We start from the raw sequence: 27,236 nt of genomic DNA, 5'->3' as shown, positions 1-27,236 counted from the left end.
AAATGAAGAACAAAGTGAAGCTACTAAAATCATGGTTGACAACCAATCGGCAGTAGCCATAGCTAAAAATCCAGTCTTCCATGGCAAGACCAAACATTTTAAAATTAAATTCCATTTTGTTAGAGAGGCTGAGCAGACAAGAGAAATCAGCCTTATTCATTGCAACTCACAAGACCAATTGCCTGACATTCTAACAAAGCCACTTGGTACATTCAGATTTGAAGCCTTAAGGGAGATGATTGGTGTTTGTTGCATACAGTCCAATGAGGAGTGTTGAGCATTGGTCTGCAATGCAACATGTGACCAGCAGCTCACCAAGCAGACTTGTAATGTAGCAGACCGAGAGCAGCAGCAACATGGTCCCCTTTTGTTTATTTTGTTCAAATGTAACTTGCTTAGTTGATTTGTAACTTGTAATCAAAGTTAGTAAGATTTTTGATGTAATGGATGTAATGGGTGATCATATCAGCTTACTTGTTTATGTGGTTCACATTTTGAAATTGTTAAGTGTTAGTGGGAGTAGTTAAGTCATTAGGTAATTTGTCCATTGACTTTGTAATTTATATAAGCTACTATTTTCTTAATGAAAGATGTTTTTTTTTCAGTTATTCTTGAACTCAAGCTCTCCTTGTTTTATTTTTTTTTCAATCTTTTAATCTCTTAAGCTTGTGTGAGAATCTTGTTGCTGTCAAATGTTCCAGTAAATGGTATTCTGTTTGAAATTCATACTTTACCCGGTTAAAGTATGTTGAAACTCCAACAGGGAGGGAGAAGCTGTCGGGAAATAATATCGAAAAGAGACTTGATAGAGGAGTAATTGATTCCGGGTGGTGGGAATTGTTTTTTAGATATTCAGTAAAACACCTCTAGCATAGTATGTTAGACTATTGCCTGATGTTAGTTGATACAGTTGGAAGAGATGGGGGTGGAAAAATTTCAAAACCTTTTTACTTTGAGTTTAATGCAGACTGGGTATTTAAAGACAGTTTTGAGGAGCAAGTTGTTGTTAGATGGGATATGAGTGAAGAGGATATTCCAGCAAGATTGGATGCGCTTGGCTCTAAGCTAGGTAGATGGGAAAATAGGAATAAGGTCATTAGAGAAAGCAGAAAACAAGGGTTGTATGCAAGGTTGAGTGAATTGAATGAGATGGATTTAGTTGATGAGGTCCTGACGAAGTTAACAGATATCAAGTTAACAAAGGGCAAGAGTGTATTGGCTAAAGTTGGGGGATTGAAACACTTCGTTTTTTCATAAGGCTGTGAGCTATAGAAAGGAAACAAACATGGTGAGGGGTTTGGAGGATGGAAGCGGTGATTGGGCTAGTAGGGAAAGAGAAATTGTTGAAGTAGCAACAAAATACTTCCAAGATTTATTTGAACCAAAGCTAGTAAGAGATTGTGGAAGGTTGATTGAATGAGTTCGACCATGCATTTCTGAAAGCTTGAATGAAGGATTATTGACTGAGTTTTGGAAAGAAGAGTTCACAAAAGTAGTGAAATAAATGGCTCCATTGAAGGCGTCAGTTATAGATGGGCTTCCAGCCCTTTTCTATATAAAAAAAATATTGGCACATTATTAGGAAGATATTGCTAGTTATTGTTTGGATGTGCTAAATGATAGGAAGGACATAGAGGTGATTAATAGGAAAAATATTGTGTTAATTCCTAAAATAAATTCACCACGGAGCATGGGTCAATTTAGGTCTATTAGCCTTTGTAACGTCATCTATAAGATTATATCCAAGGTACTAGTAAATAGATTTAGAAATGTACTTGATATCTGTATAAATGACAATCAAGGTGCTTTTGTGTCGAGTATACAAATCACTAATAACATATTATTGGCATATAAAATTCCACATTCGTTTAAAAAGAAGAGTGAGGGTTCGGTGAGATCTTTTGTCTTAAAACTTGATATGAGCAAGGTGTATGATAGGGTTGAATGAAGTTTTCTCGAACATATATTGCGCCGATTGGGGTTCTGTAATGAATGAGTTACTTTAGTAATGAGGTTTGTAACTTCTGTATCTTATTCAGTTATGCTGAATGGAATTAAATGGGGTGAATTTAGGCCTACAAGGGGCTTGAGACAAGGTGACCCATTAACCTCGTATCTATTCATTATTTATGCTGAGGGCTTCTCCACTTTAGTTAACATAGCAAAGTGTGAAGGATTAATTGGTGGGGCTAGAGCGGGGAGGGTTGGGATAGTTGTGCCACATTTGTTTTTCGCTGATGACACCATATTGTTTGGTGAGACTACAGAGGAGGGGGCGAATGCAATGAAGTTAGTGGTGGTCGAATATGAACAAGTGTCAGGTCAGTTGGTGAATTTTAAAAAAATTGCTCATATATTTTAGCAGCAACGTGGGGGATGGAACAAGAGAGCAAGTGGGGAGAGTAGTCAGAGTGAGTTGATTTATAAGTTCTTTTAGTATTTTATTAATTGAATTGGTGTAGAGTTAATTCATTACACTAATTCAGTTATACACTAATTTCGTATTTAGTCATATTTTACAAAGCTTTTTTTTTTAATTATTTTCCAAAGTTTGTCACTTTCATACAATTTAAAGTTTGTCACTTTCATACAATTTAGAGGAATAATTTTGTTTTAGTATTGCGTTTAAATTTTATCTTAGATTTTATATAATTTATCACAACTATTTAATGTATAACAAAATGTGGTTGTATTATTTTTGCATGTTGAAAGTATTATATATTTATGAAAGAAATCTACACGTTCATAGTTCCTTTTATAAAATGCCTTTTGATTATTTTTCTTTTCTGTAAATATATCAAATCAATTTATTTTTTAATTATTGTTATAATGATACAATTTTACATTTAAATTCATTTACTTAAAATTTGAATGAATGCATCACACATTAATATTAATATCATATTATAGTTTTTAAGCAGTTACAAATTTGAAAATTATACCAAAATGAAAAAAAAAAACAATTTCACCTGAACAACAATAGAATCCACACATATAAAAACTACAAGATAATTTCCACTCCAATTTCACAATACAAAACTCTCACATCACGTAAACAATTTCACACAGTACTGTTACAACTTTTCTAAATATATTTGGTCCTATGAAGAACAGCAGCAGAACAAAAAAAAAAAAAGAGGAATGACTTCTATACCTCGAGAGGAAAAGTTTAAAAATGTCAATATCATATGAAGTAATTGAAGAATCATATTGGAGAACAAATTTTTTCACTTGAAATAAAAGATAATGCCAGTTAATTTCAATCTTCCAAATTGCATCTGCTGACCATCACGAATGTGCTTAACACCCTATTGAAAACATTTTCTACCACTTTTAATTCAAATGACAAATCCTGTGGGAATATGAGACATTGCCAAAAACAGAGTATAAGAAGCAAATCTAGAAAGAATCTAAACATGCAAAATAGTTTATATATAGAAAAAAGGGTTAAGTATTTCCTACAACAAAGATTTATGAGTTACCTGGCATTAATCATAATTACTATCACTCGCAGTCATGGAATATGATAGAAGGAACATGTCGGCCTTTCCAGAAATCTTCTCCCCCTTCTTCCACTTTATCTTTGAATGTCTTTGGCATTGAATCAATCTTCAGTTCTTGGAGGGTTGAAATGAACCTCAGTCCATCTGGAAGCTTTTTTAGCTGTCTGCATTTTTGTATCTCCAATCGCTGAAGAGAAGCCATGGCTTCTTCACCCACCTTCCACTCCTCCAGATTGTTAAGCCCCTTAAGGCTTAGAGACTCAAGTTTAGCAAAAGCTTGTCCGCAGCAAAACATTTCCTTTACTATGAAAGCCTCTTCATGTAATTCAAGCATCCTTAAGTAAAGCAGTTTCTCAAGTGTTGGCATTGGATCTTCCTCAAGCTTGCATCTTCTCAACTTTATGTAAGCGAGATTTGAAGACAAGTAGTGGTACTCTGGTAATCTTCTTATCTCCACATCTAACCTCAACTTAGAAATGTTTTCGCAACTCAAAAGGAGGTGTGCCAAATGTCTTGGATCTATTCTTCCTTCATCATTGATAATAGACAAGGAATGAAGATATTTACTTTGGATGATAGGTGGATTCTTGTCCAACTCCTCCGTGTTAAAATCTTCAATATTGAAGGACCCTCGAATCTCCAACTCCCTAAGGTTTGTCATGTTGATAAGATCCTTTACATAACAATTCTTGGTGTTGAAGTTGACAAGTGTTTGGAGGTTTTTCAATGTACCCAACTTCAACTTTGTTTTACTACTACATTGCTGGGGGAGATATAGATGTCTTAGTTGCTGCATCCTCCATAACAAGTTAGGTATATGAACAGATTCTGAACATAATCCGTTTATTATTCTTAAATCCAAGGTTTGCAAGCACCTTAAGTTGCCTAGAGATGAAGGCAACTTTAAACTGTCGAATTCAAGACCTCTTAATCTCAAGAATCTTAAATGGATGAGCTTACCAATGTCATTGGGTAACTTGCATCCTGCATATCCTCCTCTTTCGTAATCTAAAACTCTAAGAAAATTAAAATTATTGAACATATATTTCCAAATTCCCCTCAATTTAGTAACTAACACACTACAAACTAAAACTGCCGCAAACCAAACCCATGGATTGAAAAGTTCCTCCTTGTGGTTGTCAAAGTACCTTACCATTGCCAATGGCAAAACATTATCCTCTTCCTCAACCGGTAAAAACTTATCGAAGAACAAAAGTGATCGAAGACGTGGACTTTTAATGTAGTGTATCCAAAAATATTTGTGTACAGAAACTCTGCGAACCCTCCCAATTCTGGATAACTAGCGGGCATTTGACTGATCAGCAATGTCGAAGAATTTTTCTTGTTTTGCCTTTGACAAGCAAACACCTCTCATTAGATCATGCATCTGAAAACTTGTCATCTTTAAGGTTGCAACGTCTCTTTCTCGTACTTGAATCATACATCTTTTTGCAAGCTCCATTAAATAACCTTCAGCCACATCTTCCGCTATTAGCCCTTCATCTCCTTCTTCTTGCTTTGATGAAACAATTCCTTCGGCAATCCATAACTGAATCAATCTATCCACAGGTATCTCATAATCCTCGGGAAATTGGCTTAAATAAAGGAAACCTGGTCTTAAATAGGGAGGCAAATCATCATAGCTTAATAACAACACATCTTTTAGTACTTGACCTTTATCGTTCTTGAAGTATGATTTCACATTTACAGATACGTTCAGCCATTCAGTTAATGAAGGATACTTTGTAGCCAAAATTCCTCCCAATATAATAATGGCTAATGGAAGCCTTGCACAGTGTTTAACCATGTCCTCTCCCAACTCCTTCATTTTCGCCTCAATTTTATAGCCTGTATAATACCAAAACAAAGTTAAAAAAAAATCAATGATAACTTCAAAACCAGACTACAGTTTAGTAATTAACCACAACATTGACATCTTAAACAATTTCAAATAATTAGCGAAGCAGGATTTTATCAAATGATAAAATGATATTTTTATTTAAATTATTGACTATAGTAACTTATGAATTCAAATATTATAATATAAAATTATTAAATCAGAATTAAAATATTTTAAACATATTCAACATATAATGTAGTTTTACTTTATGTAATTAATGCAAAGAAACATTATTCAAAACAATAATTAATTATGAGATAATTAATATGCTTAAAATTTTATTAAGTAAGAATTCTATTTTTCAACAATAAAATTAACACAACTTCTTTTTGCATCAAAATGCTTTAACTAATAATTGTAATATAAATTGTAATTATAATTATCACAAATGTTTTCCTATATTTTATTGTTAGAGTTATGTTCAAGTAATAACTTTATTTTAAAATTAGCATGTCTTTTTTAACTAATAATTAAAATTAAAATTATATTTATTTTAAATGTATAATAATAACAACTTCTATTAAATTGTATTTAACTTTAATTTTATAATTATCTTAACTTCTAGTGCACTTCAATTTTTTTAAAATGTGAATTTAATAATATGATAAAAATAAAGGGTATTCTAGATTATAGATTGAAGATACAAATTATAGAGATATTTTATGGTTGGAGTTTTATTCAAGTTGTAACTTTATTTTAAAATTAGCACAACTTATTTGAACTAATAATTTAAAATTAAATTATAATTATTTTTAAAATTAATTTAGTATTATTACAGAAAATTAATGAATATTCATTGAGTTTCTCCAATGTCCTGCTTTTATATAAATTATAGATTTATAGCATGAAATGATACAAAGTGCAAGGAACCTAGAAATGTTTATAGGCCACCCAAAGTAACATTTAGAAAAAAATTAAAATAAAGTAATTACTCAATTTGAAACAAATGTACAAGGCATGATGGCTTATTTGACCCTTCAACTTTATAAAAAGGGTCATTTTAGCTCATTTATTTAATTTTTTGATTCTTTTAGTCTTTAAACTTGAGTTGTTTGTCAAATCATCCCAAAATGGATGAAAAAGTTAATATCTGTTAACTTTGTTAAAGTGACATACATGTTAATTGCATGTGATTCTCACGTCACAACTTAATTAATTTTAAAATTTTAAAATTTAAACAATTATAATTTTTTTAAAATTAAAAATTATTTAAACACTATAAAATTTATAAACATATATTTAATAACTTTAATTTTAAAAATTAATTAATTGATATTGTCAATGCCATGTGGATGTTGCATCAACAAAGTTAAGAAACATTAACTTTTCCATCTATTTGAGAGTAGAGGTGTGCATGGGCAAGGGCTGGCCTGCCCAAAAAATGGGAGGGTTCGAGTAAAAATATAGGCCTGAAATATGGGTTTGGGCAAAAAAATGAGGCCCGTTTAGAAAATGGACCGGGCTCGGGTAAAACTTTTTTGGCCCAAGCCCGGCCCGAATTATATACTAAATATATATATTTTTTATTTTTAATCATATTTATATTTTATTTTTAATTTTAATATGATCAATTTTTATTATATTTTTAATTTGTGTATTGTTTTAAGAATTTTTTAATATATTTTTATTTATTTCTTGTTTTAATATTTATTTTAAATGTATTTGATAATTTAATATATTTTAAAATTTTTATTTAATGAAATAAGTTAAAAAATTTAATATGGGCAGGCCGGGCAGTGCTCGGCTCGGGCTTAACAATTTTATTTCAGGCCGGGCTTGGACAAAATTTTAGGCCCATATTTCGGACCGGGCCCGGGCTTAGAAAATGGGCTTAAATTTTTCGATGGGCCCGGCATAAAGCCGGCCTGGCCCATGCACACCTCTATTTGAGAGTGATTTAACAAACAATCTAAATTCACGGATTAAAAGAAATGAAAAATTAAATAAAAGGTTAAAATGACTTTTTTTTGTTTGTGTAAAGTTGTTGAGTCTAAATAAATCATTATGTGAATTTAGAATATAAGATTTTTTAGAAAAAAAAAAAAAGAAAAAGAAGAATGTAGAGTAAACGTTGCAATATATATTAAGATAGAATAATTTTGGGATTATGAAATCAATAAACATATTACCTGGAGAATTTGTTGGGGGAATGGCAATCTTTTGGAATAATTCCCAACTCTGTTCGTCGTTTAGGCACTGCAATTGATATAGGAAACCATTTTTGTCGGCATGTGAAATTATCTCCTTGTTTCGAGAGGTGAGTAAGATCTTGCTTTTCGTCTCTCTTGCCGAAAATGCCGGTTTTAAGCTATCCCAATCCACGGGGTTCCAAATATCATCGAGTATCACCAAACATTTGTTTTTCTCCAAGAAACTAGATAACTTCTCTGCTAATTTTTCAACCTTCATCATCTTGTCAGCTTCAGTTAAGATGTTAAGATCAGATAAAATGTCTTCCCAAACTTTTCTTTCTTGACAGTTTTGAGAAACATTTGCCCAAGCCAAGTGCTTGAAATGACCAACAACTTGGCTTTCATGATATATTTTCTTGGCAAGAGTGGTCTTGCCCAGACCACCCATTCCGCATATGGAGACAACCCTACATTCACTTTGCTCATCGAGAAGAACTGGGAGAAGTTGCTTGATATCCTTACCCAATCCAACAATGTTATCATCCATAACGTGAGGATAAGACCGCCTTGACACCCGTCTTTCAGTTGAAGAACTTGGTCCTTCTCCATCAACCCCGAACTTTGATACATCATACGTCTTCAATTGTCGAGTCAATTCTTTGATCCTGGCAGTGATTTTCTCTATCTCCGACTTGATCCGGTGGAGCAGGCATCCCTCCTTGAGGAAACAAGAGGATCTATTGGAACCCACCCATTTGTTTGAAAAGTCAAAATGGGTGGGCACCGAAAGTAGAAAGTAATATTGGTTGGCAAGTTGGGTTAAAAGTTGGCATGGGATAATTGCAATTTTGGTCCCTAATTGTATAGGGACATTGCAAGTTGATCCTTGAACCTCAACTATAAATAGGCCTAACCATTTCTTACTTTCTTCATCCCATAATTGCCATTCTCTATTTAAGGCATTATTCTCTCTCTCTATTTGTAAATTTCACTTGTAATTTTTGGAGTGAAATATATTTGGTAGTGCCCGAGGACGTAGGCAAAATTTGCTGAACCTCGTTAAAATTTTGGTGTTCTTTATTATTTATTTTTCATATTTTGTGAATGTGATTGTAGTGATTTATTGTGCTATTAAATTACGATAGAGGGATATTCTGGCTAGGAAAGACTTGGTATTTAAGTGATCTTCGTGATCTACCTCTCTTTCCTGGGAATTGAACATAGTGTGATTTTTCAGTACAATATTTTTTCTCTTTCACACGCTTCCGCACAACAATTGGTACCAGAGCCAGATTCGTACTTGGGGAATACGACCGTTTACAGTACTATTTACGCATACGACACTATTCACGTATACGGCACTATTCACGTATACGGTAGTTGGGATTGAGGAGAAAAATGGCAGCAGCATTGTCATCAGCAAGGACTACTGTGACAAATGCAAAATTTGAAGTAGAGAAATTTGACGGTACCAATAATTTTGGTATGTGGCAATGTGAGATCCTGGATGTCTTATGTCAGCAAGAGCTAGATATAGCCCTTGAAGAAAAACCCGACAAGATGGATGACAAGGAGTGGGCCAAGATCAATAGACACAGCGTGTGGTACAATCCGCCTATGTTTGGCCAAAGAGCGTAAGTACTCTGTCATGAGGGAGACATCGTGAAGAAGTTATGGGATACACTGGAAGAAAAGTTTCTAACGAAAAGTCTTGAAAATAGGCTTTATATGAAAAGAAACTTTATCGATTCACGATGCACCCGGTATGTCGATGAATGACCATGTGAACTCATTCAATAAAATTTTAGCAGACTTGCTAAATTTGGATGAGAAATTTGAAGATGAAGACAAGGCATTATTGTTGTTGAATTCCTTCCGATGAATATGATCATCTTACCACCACATTGCTTCATGGGAAGGACACGATCACAATTGATGCAGTCTGTAGTGCGTTGTATAGATCTGAGACTCGAAAGAAAGATAAAAGAGATCACAAAGATACAACTGCAAAAGTCTTAACAGTAAGAGGTCGTTCACACAAAGAAATCTGTAGAAGGGAAAGTCCAAAGGAGACCCGCCAAAGATGAATGTGCCTTTTGCAAAGTGAAAAGGGCATTGGAAAAAGAATTGTCCTAAGCTACAAAAGGGCAAGGCTATTTCTAATGCATGTGTAGCTGAGCATGATGAGGAGTCAGACTTTAGCTTGGTTGGCATGGCAATGGCATGTCAAACGGATGAGTGGATTTTAGATTCAGGATGTACTTACCATATGTGTCCTAATAAGGACTGGTTTTCTAGTCTTAAAGAGCTAGAAGGTGGAATTGTTCTTATGGGCAATGATAGTGCTTGTAAGACAATGGGAGTAGGTACAGTCCAATTGAAGAATCACGACGGCTCAATCCAAGTCTTGACAGATGTTCGCTACGTACCTAGCCTGAAGAAAAATCTCATCTCATTAGGGGCCCTAGAATCTAAAGGGCTCACAATCACTTTGAGAGATGGATTACTAAAAGTAATAGCTGGGAAATTGACGGTGATGAAAGGCACAAGAAGAAATAACTTGTACTTTTTAAATGGAAGTACAGTTATTGGATCAACATCAACAGTTTCTACAAAAGATGTAGATTCAGAGGCTACCAGATTATGGCATATGCGATTGGGACATGCTGGTGAAAAAGCTTTGCAGACATTGGCGAAGCAAGGCTTGTTGAAAGGTGCAAATTCTTGCAAAATGGAATTCTGTGAACATTGTGTTCTGGGCAAGCAGAAGAGGGTAAAATTTGGTCCAACAATTCACAATACGAAAGGAATTCTGGACTACGTTCACAGTGATGTGTGGGGACCTACCAAAGTAGCTTCTTTGGGAGGTATGCACTATTTTGTTACTTTTGTTGATGATTATTCAAGAAAAGTATGGGTGTATCTAATGAAAAGAAAAGTGAATTTTGGATGCATTTCGAAATGGAAGAAGATGGTGGAGACTCGGACCGGTCGAAAGGTCAAACGACTTCGATCGATAATGGTACTTGAGTACAAAACGATCCATTTCTACAAGTATGCCAAGATGAGGGCATTGTGCGACACTTCACTGTTCGGGATACACCACAGCAGAATGGAGTGGCAGAACGCATGAATCGAACTATATTGGAGAAAGTTCGATGTATCTTGTCCAATGCTGGATTGGGCAAAGAATTTTGGGCTGAGGCAGTTACATATGCGTGCCATCTAATTAACCGTTTGCCATCAGCTGCAATAAATGGAAAAACTCCTATGGAAATGTGGACTGGTAAATCTGCTACTGATTATGATTCTTTACATGTATTTGGTTCCACTGCATATTATCATGTAAAAGAATCTAAGTTAGACCCAAGAGTAAAGAAAGCATTATTCTTGGGTACAACTGATGGAGTAAAAGGATACCGTCTCTGGTGTCCTGATACAAGGAAAATTATTTTTAGTAGAGATGTGACTTTTGATGAATCAACCATGTTGAAGTACAAGGATTCACAAAAGGATGACAAAACCAGTAGTACTTTGCAGCAGGTGGAGCTTGAAAAGGTTAACGATGATCCAGCTAATATTGAAGGGACAAATGATGAAGAGGTTCCTACCCAAAAACCTTTACAGCAACAAGATTCAATTGCATATAGAAGGCCAAGAAGAGAGATTCGTAAGCCTGCTCGCTTTGATGATATAGTGGCCTATGCACTTCCAATTGCAGATGATGATGTTCCTTCTACTTACATAGAAGCAATAAGTAACCCTGATGGTGTAAAGTGGAAGCAAGCAATGAATGAAGAAATGCAGTCTCTTCATAAAAATAAGACCTGGGAGTTGGTGACACTACCCAAGGGAAAGAAGGCAATTGGATCCAAATGGATATATGGAAAGAAGGAAGGATTTCCTGATAAAAATGAAATTCGATACAAGGCTAGATTGGTAGCAAAGGGTTACGCTCAGAAAGAAGGAATAGACTACAATGAAATGTTTTCTCCAGTTGTGAAGCATTCGTCTATTCGGATTTTACTAGCCTTAGTTGCGCAATATGATCTTGAACTAGTTCAGCTTGATGTGAAGACCGCGTTTTTACGGTGATTTGGAAGAGGAAATTTATATGACTCAGCCAGATGGATTCAAGGTTGCTGGAAAAGAAAATTGGGTTTGCAAACTGACAAAGTCGCTTTATGGATTGAAGCAATCTCCGAGGCAGTGGTACAAGCGATTTGATCAGTTCATGAAAGGGCAGAGGTACACAAGAAGCAAATTTGATCATTGTGTGTATTTTCAGAAGCTACAAGAAGGAACTTTCATATACTTGCTCTTATATGTTGATGATATGCTAATAGCATCTAAGAGCAAAATTGAGATTGAAAGATTGAAGACTCAACTCAATCTCGAGTTTGAGATGAAAGATCTAGGAGAAGCTAAAAAGATTCTCGGCATGGAAATATGGAGAGATAGAGCTCATGATAGAGTTAGCTTGTCTCGAATAAAGATTTGAAGAAGGTACTACAGCAGTTTGGCATGAACGAGCAGACAAAACCTGTAAGTACCCCGTTGGCTTCTCATTTCAAGCTTTCTGCACAACTATCTCCTTCGACGAATACGGAACGAGAATACATGTTGCAAGTTCCGTATTCTAATGCAGTGGGTAGCTTGATGTATGCAATGGTGTGTACAAAACCCGACATTTCACAGGCAGTTAGTATAGTGAGCAGGTATATGCATAATCTTAGAAAAGGACATTGGCAAGCTGTGAAATGGATTCCACGGTATATTCAGAAGACCGTAGATGTTGGATTACTGTTCAAGCAGGATAATACACTTGGTAAAGGTGTTATTGGGTACGTTGATTCTGACTATGCCGGTGATTTAGACAAGCGAAGATCAACCACCGGTTATGTGTTTACACTTGCTGGAGGACCAATAAGTTAGAAGTCTACATTACAGTCTACAGTTGCATTGTCAACCACGAAGCCGAGTACATGGTCGTAACAGAGGTCAGAAAGGAGGCTATTTGGTTACAAGGTATGGCTAAAACCTTGGGGTTGGTCCAGGAGCATATTAACGTGTATTGTGATAATCAAAGTGCTATTCATTTAGCAAAGAATCAAGTTTATCATGCACGTGCAAAGCATATTGACGTACGTTTCCACTTTATGCGGGAAATTATTGATGAGGGGAAAATTTGTCTTCAGAAGATCAAGACTGCAGATAATCCCGCAGATATGATGACCAAAGTGGTAACAGTAACCAAGTTTGAACATTGTTTGAACTTGATTAATATCCTGCAAGTTTAACAGTTGAAGAAGGCACTATCAAGTATTGTTGTCAAAGGCAGAAAGAATTGTGTGAAGATAAGATTATCCTAATCAAATCTTCAAGGTGGAGATTATTGGAATCCACCCATTTGTTTGAAAAGTCAAAATGGGTGGGCACCGAAAGTAGAAAGTAATTTTGGTTGGCAAGTTGGGTTAAAAGTTGGCATGGGATAATTACAATTTTGGTCCCTAATTGTATAGGGACATTGCAAGTTGATCCTTGAACCTCAACTATAAATAGGCCTAACCATTTCTTACTTTCTTCATCCCATAATTGCCATTCTCTACTTAAGGCATTATTCTCTCTCTCATTTGTAAATTTCACTTGTAATTTTTGGAGTGAAATATATTTGGTAGTGCCCGAGGACGTAGGCAAAATTTGTTGAACCTCGTTAAAATTCTGGTGTTCTTTATTATTTATTTTGCATATTTTGTGAATGAGATTGTAGTGATTTATTGTGCTATTAAATTACAATAGAGGGATATTCTGGCTAGGAAAGACTTGGTATTTAAGTGATCTTCGTGATCTACCTCTCTTTCCTGGGAATTGAACTTAGTGTGATTTTTCAGTACAATATTTTTTCTCTTTCACACGCTTCCGCACAACAAGATCTTTTGATACAATTTGAAAATCCACCTTTCCTTTTGGAAGCAACTTTGAGGGAAAACATCTCGATCACATCTTCAGCATCGTAGGCCAACTCTCCGATCTCAACAACACCGGTACGTATCACTCATTGTCAACTTTTCTTGCGTCGCCACCTTCGAGAAGCTTTGCATCCATCTCAACTCACTTGCCAAGCCCTCAACTTGTTCATCGACGCCCACAAGGATGTGACTTCTTGTGTTAGCTCGACGATTGTTTTGAGAGCAGAAGAAACAGCAGAGAAATCCATGAGAGAGAATTTTTTTTTTTTTGTGACCAAAGACAGTTGATATCTTGGAATTTTTGGTTTATGGTAAAAGTGATTATATGGTTCAAAGTTAAATTAAACTAAACAATTCTTGCTTGTGGACATAGGTTTAGGTGATTCCCATGGAAGGATGAGAGTAGTGCACAAGGGAAATTAGATTCCAATCCAATTGCTTTGGCAAGTATTCCTAAGTAATGGAAGCTAAAACATGAACAACTAATTTTATTGAAACCAATCTTTTATTTTTTATTTTTATCAATTCCTTGCAGCATGTTTAAGTAAAGCACCGAAAAACGATGTATATTGGCAAAAGACAACATTGTGCAATGTTTGAACTATAAATTGTTGCTTGTGCAACAGGTAAGTGATTCTCATGATGTAACAAAGTACTTTGCAACGAAAATTGGATTCTTAACCCAATGATGTAACAAAGTGATTCTGAATAATAAAAAATAAAAAAAAGGCAAAAGAATAAAGAATAAATTGATGTAATCAAATTGAGCAACGAATAAAAGGGGAGTCAATAATATTTGATCACCAATTAAATCAGATTGCACCAATTGCCAAAATAGAGTTATTCTTTTCTCATGAAAAGATACGAATAATATGCTCATTTTAAAAAAAAAAATTATTTTATATTCATGTCTAAATATATGTAAAATATAAATGATAAAATCATTTAAATTTCAAAGATTAAAACTTTTTGGTTTTCCATTTGTTAATGCATGCTTGTTTGCTTAACGTTTTTGAAGTTTTAATTGGTTTTGATTGCAGCATTCAAGAAAAAAAGATAAAGCTTTTAACTTCGGTAGAGAATGAAGTTATAATTTTAAAAGTTGTAATGAGAAGTGAAATTTAAATAAACTGCATATATTTTCATTCAAATTTGACGAGAAATATATTTGCATCTTGGAAGTAGTAATTTTATGGGCAGAATATCTGCTCTGTTCTTGTAGGATTCTTTGGACTTCACCATGCTTCATGTCTGCTTTATAGAAGAGAACAAGGTCATCGGTGACAAACAAATGCGAAATTTGTGGCTCATCTCTAGACAGATGGGCTTTCATTTGTCACCTTTAACCACTTCATCGATGAGGTGTCCTAAATGCTCTATGGCAATGGCAAAAAGAAACGAAAAGGTGAAAGGGGTCATCTTTTCGAACACCTGGAATGGTTTGAACCCATTTCAAATGGCTGGTATAGAAGTAGTAATACAGTTCATAATTATCTGAATGAGGCTTTTAGGGAGCCTCAGTCTACAATGAAGTCCCACCACAGCCTATCATAAAATCTTAAATCCTCTTCATTAAACTTTTCAAAAATATTTCTCAAAAACATTTTTCAAAAACAAGCCTAAATTAGCCGGAAATCCAAAATCCAAAAACCATTTAGTCTTCTTCAGTTAGTATGAACTATGGTGTAATAACATTTTATTGTATAGAAGTTCCAGAATCATGTCTCCGATAACGGTTTTTGTGCTGAATATCCCGTTTTCAATGCATTGGAAGGGATTATTGGCGATGTTTAGGTTTCATGGAGAAGTTTTAGATGCTTTTATACCGGCGAAAAGGAGTAAAAAGATTTGGATTTGTGAGATTCAGCAATATGATGGATGCAAGAAGGGCGATAAGTAGGTTAAATGGTTTTGTGGTTATTGGCAATAGACTATCGGTGGACTTAGCAACGTTTAATGGAGGGAGACAAATATGGAAGAAGAAAAGGCGAGGAGAAGCCAATGCGGTTATGGGGAGTAATGGGAAAATGGAAAAAAAGGATTATGAAAAATTGAAAGATACTGGTAGAGTGGAAAGAGGCGAATGTTCTTCGAAAAGTCAGTTTGGAAAGACGAATGTAGAGAATGACAACGTCAGAATAGAGAAACATTTTATTGCGGTTCAGGGACACGTTGAGGAGGAACAACTATGGAAATTACAAAGATGTCTGGTGGGTGAGACAGCTACCTGCTGCGATATTAAGAACCTACAAGAAAGAATTGTAAAGGCAGGATTAGGGGAGATTAGAATCAGAAGAATCCAAGGTAGATTCTTTTTGGTCGACATACCAGACGATAAGCTGTTTGGGATTTTGAAACAAAATGATTGGGGTTATTTGCGAGAGTTCTTTGTTTTAATCGAACCTTCGTTGGAAGTTACAATGGTGGAAGAGAGGGTAGCATGGATAGAGGTGGCTGGAGTTCCGTTACACTGCTGGAATTACGAGTCCTTTAAAAAAAATAGCAGGGGTATGGGGTGATTTAATCTCACTGGGCAAGAACCCCAACAAGGCGAGTTGTTTTGCTAGTATGCCAATGCTGGTGAGTATCATGAAACCAGAAAAGGTTGACGGTCTGATTTTTCTAGAGGTGGGGAGTTCCAGGTTTCCCATTAGAGTGGTAGAAAAGGGGCTGTCTGAAGTTGAAGATGTGAGCCGGTCCTTGATGGGTAACAATGGAGGTAATGGGAAGAAAATTGAGCAGGGTAGGGCTGAGTCCGTCGTGTCGGAATTCGAATCGGTGCTAGGCCTTAGGTCGGATAAGCTATAATGTTGGGAACGTGGTTGGGAAGAGGAGGCAATCAATGCTATGTTAATTGAGAAACCAAACGACATAGTTGGAAGCCAATCTTTGCATCAGAACGTGATTAGTTTGGAAGGAGAGTTTTTTTTTTGATAAATGTTTGGAAGAAGAGTTATTTGGTGCAGTAAGGGTCGAAACTAAGGAGGGTGAAAAGGACTTCTATGGGTCAATTAATTGGGCTAGGGCTGATGTGGTAAATACGGGCTTTTCTTTGGGTGAAATAGGAGTGGGCATTGAGATGGGAGTCCAAGAAGATATTAGAAATCAATTAACCCATAAGGCTGTATTGGGCATTGAAGCAGATTTAGAAATTGCAGAAAATTCATCTAACGTAGTAGGAAGGAGTATTTCTAAAATCTAAAGTGAGAAGTCGGATGAGGCAAAAGAGGGCTGCATTCCAGAAGGAGCAAGTGATACAGTGGAGAATCATTTAGTGTTTTCGAATCGCAAGAACCAGAAACCAAATGGTAGGAAGGTTCGATCCATGCTTGATATTCAAGTCAAAGTTCTTTCGATAAATGAGAAGAGGAAGAGAAATAGGGCAATGATAAAAACAAAGAGGAAAAGGAAAAGTGGACAGAGAAGATGCGGTCGTGAACGCTTCGTTGTCGGATTCGGATATCAGCAACAGGAAAAAAGTGCTACTCAGAGAGGCAAGGAAAGCTTGGGAAATTGGCAAAAAACTTGGGTTTAGTGTTCAGGGAGATGATCGAGAAGTGGTGGAGGATATTATGAGACTTGAAGAAAGGCATGGATGAAGCTTTATCGATCCAGTAGATGTCCGATTGGGGTCCAGGTGAGTAGTATATTGTGAATTTTTAATGGTGAATTCGGCTTTGGCTTATTGTTCATTAGAATGAGGATTTTGTCTTGGAATATTTGGGGTTTGTCGTCGGCAGTGAAAAAAAAAAGTTCTATTAGAAGGATGATTGGTAAAACTAGAACAGATGTATGTTTTTTACAAGAATCTAAATTAAAAATAGTTTCGGAAGCAATAATTAGGAAGGTTTGGGGTGACAATAACTTCGATTTTAGATTCTCGGTTGCAGAAGGAAATTCGGGAGGAGGGGATTATTACAATATGGGATAAAGGCAGATTTGTTCTTGGAAGTCACTTTTGTACTAAACACTTTGTGGTTATAGAAAGTACTTGGGTGGATGAGGGTGTAGCTACATCGCTTACTAATGTGTATGCTCCAAATGGTTGTTCTGAGCAAGAAAAGGTTTGGGAGGAAATTGGGGATTCGCTATGGAAAAGAATGCTTTGTGGAGGAAGGTGATAAAATCAAAGTATGGTTCGTCAACGCAAAACTGGTGATTGAAGATGACCAAGACAAAGGAAATATCAGTAGTTTGGTGTGGTATTATGGAAAATTCCAAAAGTGAGAAGGTGTCTAAATGGGTTGGGCAGAATTCGTTTAGATGGGTTCTTGGAAATGGGGAATCGATGTTATTTAGGGAGGATGTGTGGTGCGGGAATTGGTCACTAAAAGTGGAATTTCCAAGACTCTTCAGATTAGCAACGGGTAAGAATAGTTTGGTTTATGAAGTGGCTACGAATAATAACTTTGAAGAGGTACAATGGGATAAAGTTTTTTCGAGAAAGTTGTTAGATAGAGAGTTGCATGGTGGATAAATTCAAGTCATTGGTGGGGACTTTAGAATTGAACGCGGATGTAGAAGATCGGATATTGTGGATTCACGATAGTGGGGGGAGTTCTCAGTAAAGAAGTTGTCGTACTTGCTGTCTATTGATGGAATGGGTGCTATTGATTTTTCGTTCGGTAGAATTTGGAAATTGAAGGTTCCACCGAGAGTGCGTAATTTTATGTGGATGTTGGCGATTAATCGGGTACCAATGAAAGATTTTTTGATTAGGCGGGGGATACAGCTGGATCCATTATCTAGTGGCTGTCCATGGTGTGATAGAGTTACAGAAATGTTAATCATTTGTTTTTTCTATGTCCTTTTATTAATAGTTTTTGGTCTCGTATTTTTAATTGGTGGAGTTTTGATTGGAAGAATATGGCGAATTTTGAAGAATTCTTTATTTTGTGCTGGAACATGCCCCTGATAGGTCTGCAAAAAAGCTTATGGCTAGTGGCGTTTGCGGTATCTTGTTGGACTTTGTGGCTATCTCAGAATGGTGTTGTGTATGAAAGGTTGGTTACAACTCTTGCTGCTTTATTGTTTCATTCTAAGATGAGAGCGTTAATGTGGGCAAGAGTTGCCCATAATGAATGTATCTTCTCGGAAAGTGATTGGTGGAGCTGGCCGGTGAAATGTTGTGTGGGTGGAAAATAAATGAGGACTCGAGACTTAGTTTCGGATCCTTCTCCCATGGGTAGGATAAAATTCAATGTGGCAGGGGTTGTTATGAATGAAATAGCGGCTTGTGGAGGAGTGTTGAGGGATGATAAGGGGGTGGTTTCGGCTGTATTTTCTGGTAGATATGTAGCAGGGGGTTTGGAAATGGCGATTCTATTGGCAATTAAAGAGGTTGCAGAGATGGTTATAGAGTTGATTCGGAAGAAGCAGGTCCCTTTAATCATAGAATGCGATTCAATTACTGTTTCGGATTGGTTGAAATATAGTAGTCTTCGGCCGTGGTCATTTAGGAATTTGTTTGTGAATATTGAAGGAAGTTTAAGGCGAATGGCTGAGGTTCGGATTGAAGTCACAAATCGAGGTAAGAGGAATGGCGGAAGCCTTGGCTAAAGCAGGTTTGTCGAGGAATACCTTGTTTAGAGCATATTGGTAATATGTTTTGGGGTTGCTATTTTTCTAGTTGTTTGTGCTCTGTTTTGGAATAGGTTGGTTGCTTTTGATTCCTTGTTCGAACTGGTATGGGTTGGGTGATCCCAATGCCTTTTCCTATAATCAATTGACTGAGCAAAAAAAATAAAAAAATAAAAAAAAACCACAGCCTATCATGGGCTTTCTTCAAATCCTCCTTAATAGTCATCCAACTTTCTTTAATATTCCTTGTTCTGAATAGAGACTCAAGTTTAGCAAAAGCTTGTCCACAGCAAAGCATTTCCTTTCCTATGAAAGCCTCTTCATGAAATTCAAGCATCCTTAAGTAAGGCAGTTTCTCAAGTGTTGGTATTGAATCTTCTTCAAGCTTGCACTTTCACAACTTTATGTAAGCGAGATTTGAAGACAAGTAGTGGTACTTTGGTAGCCTTCTTATCTTCACATCTAAGCTCAACCTAGAAATGCTATTGCAGCTTGAAAGGAGGTGAGTCAAATGTCTTGGATCTATTTTTCCTTCATCATTGATGATGGACAAGGAATGAAGATATTTACTTTGAACGATGGGTGGATTCTTACCCAACTCCTTCGTGTAAAAATCTTCAATATTGAAGTGTGCCCTTGAATCTCCAACTCTCTAATGTTTGTCATGTTGATAAGATCCTTTAGATAACAATTTTGAGTGTTTGGAGGTTTTTCAATGTACCCAACTTCAACTTTGTTTTGCTTTTACATTTGATAGGGAGATATAAATGTATTAGTTTCTCCATCCTCCATATCACGTTAGGTACACGAATAGAGTTTGACCATCTTCCTATAATTCTTAAATCCAATGTTTGCAAGAACCTTAAGTTGCCCAGAGTTTACCAATATCATTGGGTAACTTGCATCCTGCATCTCCTCCTCTTTCGTAATCTAAGACTCTTAAGAAAATTAAAATTATTGAACATATATTTCCAAACCAGTGGATTGAAACATTCATCTTCGTGGTTATCGTAGTACCTTACCATTGTCAATAGTAAAACCTTTTCCAGTTCCTCGTCTGGTAAAAACGTATCGAGAACAAAAGTGATCGAAGACATGGACTTTTAATGCATTGCATCGGAAACAATTTGTGTACAGAAACCCTGCGAACCCTCCCAATTGTGGCTAACTGGCACGCATTTGATTGATCAGCAACATAGAGGAATTCTTCTTGTTTAGCCTTTGACAAGCATACATTTCTCATTAGATCATGCATATGAAAATTTCTCATATTTAAGGTTTCGACGTCTCTTTCTCGTATTTGAATCATGCACCTCTCCAGAAGCTCCATTTAGTATAGTTCTGCCACATCTTCCGCTATTTGCCCTTCATCTTCTTCTTCTTGCTTTGATGAAAAATACCTTCGGTAACCCATAATTGAATCAATCTATCCACAGGTATCTCATAATCCTCTGGAAATTGGCTTAAATAAAGGAAACATGATTTTAAATAGGGAGGCAAATCATCATAGCCTAATACTAACACATCTCTTACTACTTCACATTTATCATTGTTCAAGTATGATTTCGCATTTGCAGATACCTTCAACCATTCAGTTAATGAAGGATACTTTGTAGCAAAAATTCCTTCCTATATAATGATGGCTAATGGAAACCTTGCACAGTGTTTAACCATGTCATCTCCTAGCATTTTCATTTTCGCATCAATTTTATAGCCGGTATAATACCAAAACAAAGTTTCAAAAAGATGAGTGATAATTTCAAAACCATACTACAGTTTAGTAATTAAGCACAACATTGACATCTTAAACAATTTCAAATAATTAGTGAAGCAGGATACCATGCAAGTTACCCACAACATTACATTATAGTAATTAACCACAATATTACCACCAATTTAATAATTTTAGAAGTTATTAAAAATAAATAAAATGTTTTTTAACAAGTGATTTCTTGCATGTGATTCACTTATGCACTTAGTATATCAAATGTAAATTCTTAATACAACACCACTTGAGCCTACTGTTTTAAGTAAAATGAGAAATTAGAAAGTTTTATTGTACTAAGTTTTAAGGCTTTATTTTAATAGGAGAGATTGAAAATAGATCAACAAAAATATTGCGAGGAGCAATTATAAATCGTAATTTTATATAGATTATAGATAGGTTACAGATTATAGTAATTTTTTTGTAAAATTAACACAATTTTTTAACTAATAACTCTTCACTTAATTTATGAGATGAAGGATGAAATGATTGAAAAGTGAAGACAATCATTTATAAGCATGAAGGAAAGAAAGGAGATGAAAATGATATTCTTATTGATTAGTTGACTAAGAGTAGTACATCACTTTATTGCATGGCTCATTCATTGAATCCGAGGTAAATTTTAATGACATATCTTCGTTCAGTAGTTGTTATTATAAGATAAAATATATATTTGTTTTTTTTACTTATTATAAATTAATAAAATTTGATTATATTTGTTTACATAGGTATTATTGCTGTGAATGGCTTGATGAAGTACCAAATCGCCTTCCTCAATATAAGAGTGTAGAAATCTCAGAGGAAAGGAACTAGTGTTGAAGAAGATATTTTCCTTCTACCGAAGAAGGGACGATGATTTTTCAAGAATTCGCTAGATTTTCAAGAGCACTTGATAATTTTGATTCATTTGATTCACTACAAGATAGATGACTTTTGGATCTTAAGTCTTGGAGGTTAATTCATGGGGTTTCCATACCTTTGCTTCAAAACTTAACCTTAAAAGCTTCTTGGACAACCTTACTCATCATCTTGTTGTGAGAGGAATTGGAGCACGTATTCTTTTATCCACTCAATGAGGAGAAACAAGATGAGCCCTCAACGTGTTGAAGATTTAATATTTGTGCATACTAATCTTTAATTGCTTTCAAGAAATACTCATCATTACAAAGGAGATGATAAGGTATGTGATATTGGAGGTAATGCATTTGACTCATTTGAAGGAGTTGGAGTTCTTAAAGTTGCTAGCTTATCTTTTGATAAACTGGACATGAAGAGATTGGAAATGCTAATGCTATGAATTGAACTTGGAGAGTGTTCTCTTTTTGCATCTTTTTGTACAAGCCTTTTTATTAGGGGTATAGATTGAACTTGAAATTGACCTTTGCTATGAGTTATGACATATTTTGTTTAATGAAATTGAACTTAGAAAATGTATTACTTATGTTATGTCATATTTTGTGTAATGATAGAGAGCTTTTTGTAAAAAAAAAAAAAGATTATTTATTAATGGGAAGTATCAACATTTTCATTTACATGAAGTATTTTAACATAATATATGTAAAATGTTATTGTCGTGTTCTGTTGTATCCGTATCCTCAATTTTAAAAAATTATCGTGTCGTCGTATACGTATCATGTCATACCCGTATTGTGTGTTTGTGTCAATTACTGTTTTATTCAAAAATTTGTCAAAAGGAAAGATTGTTAAAGCATTTTTGAATGAGTCTCCGTACCAGTGCTAACTAGGAGTAGCACTGGCTACATAGATAACTGTCATATTTGCGTTGACAAATTTTAAGAACAAATATCTTTGGGCTATAGTTTTTTATTATTATCTTGGGCTATCTGTCAACCCATCCTTAATATCTAAACTTCACTTACCAAGAGTTCTTGGAGATTTGTTTCAAATGGATCGAAGCAATCATCATCTCTTAACTTATGGATTTGGATCAGATCAAGCAATAGAAGGAAGGATATCCGGTTGATTCAAGCCTTATCTTATGCTATTTAGAAGATATTATTTGTGTATTTTATCTTGCGTTTTTGGAGGGATAATGGATTGTAACAGATTTAGTATGTAAGCAAGTCTCATTCACTTGTATATGGCGGGGACTTGTATAGGTTTTATACTGAGAGAGAGAGAGGGAGCACTTTAATTTGTTTAGTGAGAAACGTTTTTGTGAGTAAATTATACTATAATAATTAAGTGTGTGACTTGGTTAGAGTCTTACGTTTTTTAGGAGATATGTTTAGGTATTAGGTACGTATGAAAGTGAAAAGTTTAAACTGATCAATTTTAGAGCTTGAAAACACTTGTTGTATGGAGTTCTAGGATAATGGATATTTTCTCTGGCTAAAGCCCCGCAAATATAAGGAAATCTAACTACATAAACATCCCTTGCGTTCTTTATTTTTTTCCTGCATTTTTCATTACTAATGCATGAAGGAATTGATATGGCTCTTAACACTGCTGGAATCAAACTTCAAATATCAATTTTATCTCAACAACAAATAAGAACAACAATAATAAACATTTCATTAAAACATAATAAGCTGAGTTGTCTAACAACTTGATAATATCGTAACAAACGGAATTTTTTTTTTAAACCTCTGAAATCATTCAACGCGGAATGATTATTTTACGTCCATTCACTTTAGAATGAATTGAAAAAAAAAAAACTATGTCCTGTAAATTAAAGGACTTAAGAAAAAGAAATGGAAGAAGAAAGGAGAAAAACATGTACAGGAATTAGAAAAAATAATAAAAGAAGAGAGAAAAAGGTTAAATTCTATTATTAGTCCCTGTACTTTTTGAATTGATTAATTTTAATCTTGACTCAAATAGTAACAGTTAAATCTGTTTGGTTAAGTTCAATTACTAGTCCTGTACTATGCACACAATTATAGATTTAATCCATATTCTCCAACTAGATCATTCTAAGTCCCCATATTTATTGAATTTTGAAATTTCAATCTTGACGCAAAAGATCTTCATTAATCCATTAACTAAATTTTTAGCGAGTAATATGTGAAAAAAGTTAATATGATATTACACATATGATAATATATCTCCGCATCAAAGTTGGGAAATAATATAACTTAATTGAATGAAATTAATAGTTTATCATTTGAGATGACTAAAATTTTAAAATTAAATTTTAAAATTTGAAAAGTACAAGAATTAAAAACAATCAAATTAAAGTACTTGGATTAAAAAAAAAACTTTCACAAAGACAAAGTTTAACCTTTGAAAAAAAATCCAAAGTTATATATACAAGGGCACTTTTGTATATATCTATGGGTAGGGCGAGGCAAATTATTCCTAAACTTGAACCTGTCTTGCCCCGACTAATTTTAAAATCAAAATCCGTCCCATCTCACCCCAAACTCGATTCCAAAAATAAAAAATTTGACCCTAATTTTTTTTTTTACCATCCCTAATTATTAACAACCATATTATTATTGTTACGTAAAGTATTTGGCAACCACATTTTATGGTTGTTAAAATAAATTCTTGGTAATGATATACAAACGTCGCATAATGTAATACACAGCCAAAAAATATTGTTACAAAATAATATTTGACAACCAACATTTTTATTGTTATGTAAGAGATTTAGCATCTAAATTTACATTGTTGCAAATTCTAACTTGCAACGAATATATTATTGTTACGTAATAATTTTTGTAACTAAAATATTATCATCGTGATGGAGATATCGTAAATATTTTTAGACAAATAAATTAAGTCATCGCTAAAAAAACATTATATTTGAAAATGACATTATTTTCTAATTTGCAAAATCGTCGTGTATACTCAAGAAAACGAAAGTATATACATCATTTAACAATGACATTTAGCATTAGCAATTCATATTAGCATAGACAGAAGTTAATTGTGTTAGGTTAGCAGGATCTTTCTCAGCATTTTAGGATCATTTATTTAAGGCAACACGAAATATCATAAAAAAACTTAATCTTGGATGTATTTGTGGAAAACCAAGATAATGACAAAACAAGAGTGCAGAATCCCGTCACTTGAGAATTATAATACTCCATGTGAACAACTTTTGCAGTATACATCGTTAATCGGGTCTTTGTTTACAGAATATTTTTTTTTATCTTGAAATCAGGATCATTCCATCGATGTGTCCTTTTCAATCTCATTAATTTCCTCTAAATTTTCCTCAAATTTTTTTATTGAAATTGTAAAAATCTACATAAGTTTACGATATGACATGTTAATGATAATGTTTTCTTTTTATCAAAATTAGTAAGATCTAGAATCTATGACAAAATATGGAAGTAGGGTACATAGTCAACAAGGTAGATATGAGGTTTTTACTTTTCACCTTACGTCAATTGTTTAGACTCTTTTTATATTTGTAATTTTCGCAGAATATGATCGCCTTTTTACTTGTACAACGATTGGAGGCCTGAATTATTATTATTATGATTTATGAAGGGGCTGGAATCGAAGTATTTAAAGAATATTCAACTAACATTACGAAAGTATTAAATTCAGCTGTTTTGCTCTTTATGATTTGCTTTATACCCACACCCAACTTTATGGCTAAAACCATCTTCCTCCCCTTTCTTATGTTTGCGCTGTTGGTGATTTTTGGTGCTATTTTGTCTGTAAATTCACTCAATATCACCGCTGATCAATTAAATCTTCTAGCACTGAAATCTTATATAAGTCATGATCCGCATAATCTCTTAGTAACCAATTGGTCTACTTCTACTTCAGTTTGCAATTGGATCGGTGTCACTTGTGGATCCAGACACCACAGAGTCATTGCTTTGGATTTGTCAAATATGGATCTCACAGGCACCATCCCTTCTCAATTGGGGAATTTATCTTTCCTTACTTGGCTCGACATTCATAGCAATAATTTTCTTGGCTCTTTACCCATTGAGCTAACTAATTTACATAGTCTGAAATATTTAAACTTTAATAACAACAGTTTCGATGGAGAACTCCCATCATGGTTTGGTGACTTTCCTAAACTTCAAAGTCTATCTTTATCCCAAAACTACTTCATTGGTGTTGTCCCATCTATTCTAGGTAATTTGTCAAAATTAGAACACTTGTTATTGTATAACAACGATTTTAAAAGATAAGTTCTTAGAACGATTGAGAATCTTTCAAACTTGATATCGATATATTTGAATGGTAACTCTTTTTAGGTTTCATACCTTTCTCGATTTTATTTTTTTTTAAAAATTTGAACCAATTCAGTCCTCAGCCGATTATTTGATGTAAAATAAGTACCATTGTTAGTCATCCCAGCAATTTTAGTTCAATTTGTGTTATTTATTGTATGTGGGAATTTTATCATAGTGAGGCCTCTTGTCTAAATTATGTCAGTTAATGAATTGATTTTATTAACTGCAGGTTCTGTTCCTTCCTCACATTTTTCCATTGCAATAGCAACATATTTGACTGCAATACAAAATATCTTATGGTTATCTCTCTTTGAATATGGTTGATTACTTTATCTTGACTTTTTGGACGTCAACTTTTTGGGGAAATATCCAAAAACTTCATTCAATATTTGGAGACCATTTAATTATAAGTTTGAAGAAAATTTTTAAAAATTTTAAAGAGTACTAGCTTCGATTATAGATCTTACACTGAACAAAACAAAACATAATTCTATCACCAAATTAATTTGAGAAATTTAATTATATGTTTCAGGCGATATTTCATCAACTAGAAGAAACGTGACTTCACTCAAGGTCATTGATCTTTCTATCAACAACTTAACAGGTACAAAATTGATTTTCTTCTCCTTGTTACAATTATGCAATCTTTTTTTTTTTTTTCTCGTGGCACTCTGTTATATATTATTAATTACCTTCATAATCTCATCCTCGATGCCTTTACCACTAACGGTGGCTCCTTCAATTTGTTCCAAAGCATTAGGAGCCCCTATCCCTGCAACAATCCATCCGGATGTACATCAGACTACAACAAATCTTGACTACTGTTGGTACCACAAGTATTTTCCAAGGCCACCGCATTAATTGCTTCTTTCGCAACATCGAGGCACATGTTTCCTTCTTCTACCCATTTTTTGCTGCCAGTCTCCTCTAATGAAGATGCACACTTCATAGAGACCTTTTGATTATCATGAACACTAAAACAGATTCCATGAACCCAAATTTTTTAAACTTCCCTAGATTCTTACAAGTATGAGTTCTTCATTGAACGAAACTATAGTGACCCTTTTTTTTTTTTTTGATCTCTTGTGGTGTTTTTTTTTTTAACTTAAGGATTTATAAATTTAAGGTTTCTTTCATTATAATTAAATTGTTTGGTGCTATCTAAGTACTATTAAATTGAATGAAATTTACATTTAAAAATTAAAAAAAAGGACAAGAA

General features: G+C 34.4%; 2 pseudogenes; both read right to left on the bottom strand.

The window, feature by feature from the left end:
- Positions 1–2,963: 2,963 nt before the first annotated feature.
- LOC108473281 (probable disease resistance protein At1g58602) lies at positions 2,964–13,811 on the bottom strand (annotated as a pseudogene).
- Positions 13,812–19,121: 5,310 nt separating this feature from the next.
- On the bottom strand, positions 19,122–26,966 carry LOC108472167 (probable disease resistance protein RF9; annotated as a pseudogene).
- Positions 26,967–27,236: the final 270 nt, after the last annotated feature.

The sequence above is a fragment of the Gossypium arboreum genome, chromosome 11 (genome assembly GCF_025698485.1).
Source record: "Gossypium arboreum isolate Shixiya-1 chromosome 11, ASM2569848v2, whole genome shotgun sequence".
NCBI classification, from domain to species: Eukaryota; Viridiplantae; Streptophyta; class Magnoliopsida; order Malvales; family Malvaceae; genus Gossypium; species Gossypium arboreum.
This window is presented reverse-complemented; position numbering and strand designations above follow the sequence as displayed.